We start from the raw sequence: 3371 nt of genomic DNA, 5'->3' as shown, positions 1-3371 counted from the left end.
TTCACAGCTGCTGCCGACCATTGTTGGGAGTTGATTGTTGGGAGTTGGACTACAGACTGTAAGTCATCAATAAATTCCTTTACTACATAGAGACTACCATAAGTTCTGTGACTCTAGAGAACCCTGACTAATACACAAAGTGAATACATTTAAACATTTAAACAAGAAAATAATGATAAATTATTAAAATTTAGCAGCCTAAATTTTCTGATATTTTGTATTTGTAGAGGAATGTTTTTAAAATTGTTTTAAGAATTTCATACGAGTACTCTATTTCCACTGTCCTCTCATATCCTTCATCAAAATCTCCCCACATCTCTCTAGATTAATTTTTAAAAATTTATCTATTATTTATGTATTTATTTATTTTACTTCCTTTAAATTGATTGTGGTTCTGTATTAATGTGATTTAAGGATATCCCAAGAAAAACTGTGACCCTCCATTTAAAGTAGGAGCTTATGGACATCAGGTGAATAATCGAATTTTAGCTTAAGTCCAATTTACAGTAGGTCCAAGAGTTCCCCAAACTCACCCTGTGGTTGTTTATTCAGTTCAAAATGATATAATTGGAATAGATATAACTAGAAGCTGGTAGAATTCTCATATTTGTTCCCTAATCTGCTGAGTGAGGTATATTATGGTTGTAAAAGGCTAAATGGAAGCCTTTAGACTCACCTCTTTCAAGGAAAATATTGAACATCAAACAGTATCACAGCCCTAGATGAATTACAGAAATTAGTGCCACCATCAAGGATTTAAAAGATGCAGTGGTGGTGGTTCATACCACATCTCTTGTTAGCTTTTGTATCTGTCCTATATAGAAGGAGAATGGAGAATGACCATTGACTTTCAAAAAGTGAACCGTGTAGTAACTCCATCTGCAACCTCTGTATAAAATGTGATGTCTTTACTTGCTCAGATTATCACATCTCCATGTACATTATCCGCAGCTATTGATCTAACAAATGCCTTCTTCTAGTTACATGCCCATAAAGACCATAAAAGAAGTAATTTGCTTTCAAACGGCAAAACCATCAGTATACATTTACAGTTTTACCTTAAGGATATATTAACTTTACAGCTCTATGTCATAACTTAGAATGGATCTTCATAGTCTGTATCTTTCATAAAATTTCACATTGGTGCATATATTAATGATCCTGTGCTAATTGGGCTGAGTAAGCAGGGGGTAGCAAGCACTTTGAACTCATTGGTAACACATGTGCATCAGAAAATGGGAAATAAATCCAACCAAATTTCAAGGGCCTTCTATCTCAGTGAAATTCTTAGGAATCCAGTGGTAAATGGATGCAAAGATTACTTCCAATGTGATGGATAAGTTATTGTACCTGACCCCTCAAACAACCAAGAAAGAAGCACAAAGTTTAGTGGATGTATTTGGATTCTGGAGACAGCACATTCCTCACTTGGCCCATTTACCAAGTGGGTTGAGGAATTGTTAGGTTTGTTTTGGATATGGAATAGAAGATTCTTCAACAGGTCCAGGCTGTTGTGAGGGTTACTTTACCATTTGAACCTAGAAGACACAATGGTATTTGAGGAGTCAGTTGTGAATAGGGATGCTGCTTGGAGCCTTTGAAGATCCTATAGGTGAATGACAGAAGAGACCTTTGGGATTTTAGAGTGAGAATCTATCATCTGCAATCATTCTTCTTTTGAAAAACAGCTCCTAGCCTGCTATTTGGCATTAGTGGAAATTGAACATTTGATAGTAGGTTACCAAGTTACCATGTGACTTGAGCTCCCCATTATGATCTAACCTAGTAAGTCATAAAGTGGGGTATCCACAGAAGCAATCTGTTATCAAATGGAAATGGCATATATGCATTTGTGTATCAGCAGGCTCTGAAGGCATAGAAGGTATATAAGGAAAGTGCCTATATGCTGTGTTTTCTACTCATATTAAAATGCTGTCCATTGCCACACATACACCTATAGCTTCATGGGGTGAGCCCTACGATCAATTTACTGAGGAACAAAATACTAGATCCTGGTTTACCAGTGGTTCTCCATGTTATTCAGGGACCAATGAAAAGTGGACAGTTGCAACATTACAATCTCTTTCTGGGAAAATCCTGAAAGACACAAATGAAAAGAAATTTTCACAGTGGGAATTCCTTTGGGAAATACACATGGTCATATATTTTGTTTGAAAGGAGAAATATCCAGGTGTGTGATTATTCACCGATTCATGAGGCTATGGCCAATATGATTGGCTAGAAGGTTGTAAACTTGGAGAAGGCATGATTGGAAAATTGGTGAGAAAGACATCCTGGGAAGATGTGAATAGATCTTTTGAAATGGTTAAAGGTTGTAAAGATATTTGTGCCTCATGTAAAAATTCTCATCAAAAGGAGTAGTTCAATAATCAAGTAGATAGGATGATTTGTTCTGAGGACAGTCAGACATTCTACCAATCTACTCCTGTGATTGCCTAGTTGTGTCAATGAACAAAGTGACCATGGTGGCAGAGAAAGGCTCAAATAACATGGACTTCCACTAAACAAGGCTAATCGGGCTACATCTGCTGCTGAGTGCCAGATCAGTCAACAGAAGAGACAAACACTGAGCCCCAGATATTATACCATTCTCCTAAGTGACTAGATAGCAGCCTAGTGGCATGTTGACTAAATTGTATCACTTTCTCCATGGAAAGGATAATTAATGCTTTGTCCATATGGGAGTAGATACTTATTCTGGTTATGGGTAGCCTTTTCTACATGTAATGATTCTTCCAAAATCACATTCCATGGACTTACATAATGCCTTTATCAATCATCATGGTATTCCAAACAGTATTGTTTCTGGCCAGGCAAATCACTTCACAGCCAGAGAATTGTCACAGTGGGCCCACAATCATGCAATCTACTGGTCTTACCATGTTACAGACCATCCTGTAGCAGCTGTCCTGATAGATGAAATGGCTTCTTGAAGATACAGTAATAGCATCAAATTAGGTGGTAGCACCCTGGAGGGCTGGGGCAGGGTTCTCCAGAAGATAGTGCATACTTAGAATTGTGTCCAATATATGGTATAATTTGTCCCATAGCCAAGATCCATGGGTATAAGAATTGTGGGGTGGGAAAGGGAATAGCTTCATTTACTATCACTCCTACTGTTTGACATGAAAAAGTTTTATTCCCAGTTCCAGGAACTGTAAGTTCTGCTGCAGTAAAAATATTGGTTCCAGCTTCTGGCTATTATAATTATGGCTGCTATGAACATAGTGGAGTGTGTGTCCTTATTACATGTTGGAGCATTTTCTGGGTATATGTCCAGGAGAGGTATAGCTGGATCCTCAGGTAATATTATGTCCAGTTTTCTGAGGACCCACCAGACTGATTTTCAG

The 3371-nt window shown here is 37.7% G+C and overlaps 1 long non-coding RNA gene across 1 annotated transcript; it reads right to left on the bottom strand.

The window, feature by feature from the left end:
• Nucleotides 1–1380: 1380 nt before the first annotated feature.
• LOC116094244 lies at nucleotides 1381–1720 on the bottom strand. The gene is made up of 2 exons (XR_004120010.1): nucleotides 1631–1720; nucleotides 1381–1538 (listed from the first exon to the last, which is right to left on the bottom strand). It is a non-coding gene; the product is annotated as an uncharacterized LOC116094244 (long non-coding RNA).
• Between the last annotated feature and the right edge of the window lie 1651 nt (nucleotides 1721–3371).

This window comes from Mastomys coucha, unplaced genomic scaffold, assembly GCF_008632895.1.
Source record: "Mastomys coucha isolate ucsf_1 unplaced genomic scaffold, UCSF_Mcou_1 pScaffold16, whole genome shotgun sequence".
Lineage (NCBI taxonomy): Eukaryota > Metazoa > Chordata > Mammalia > Rodentia > Muridae > Mastomys > Mastomys coucha.
The sequence above is the reverse complement of the archived record's forward strand: the minus strand, read 5'-3'. Positions and strand labels throughout refer to the sequence as shown.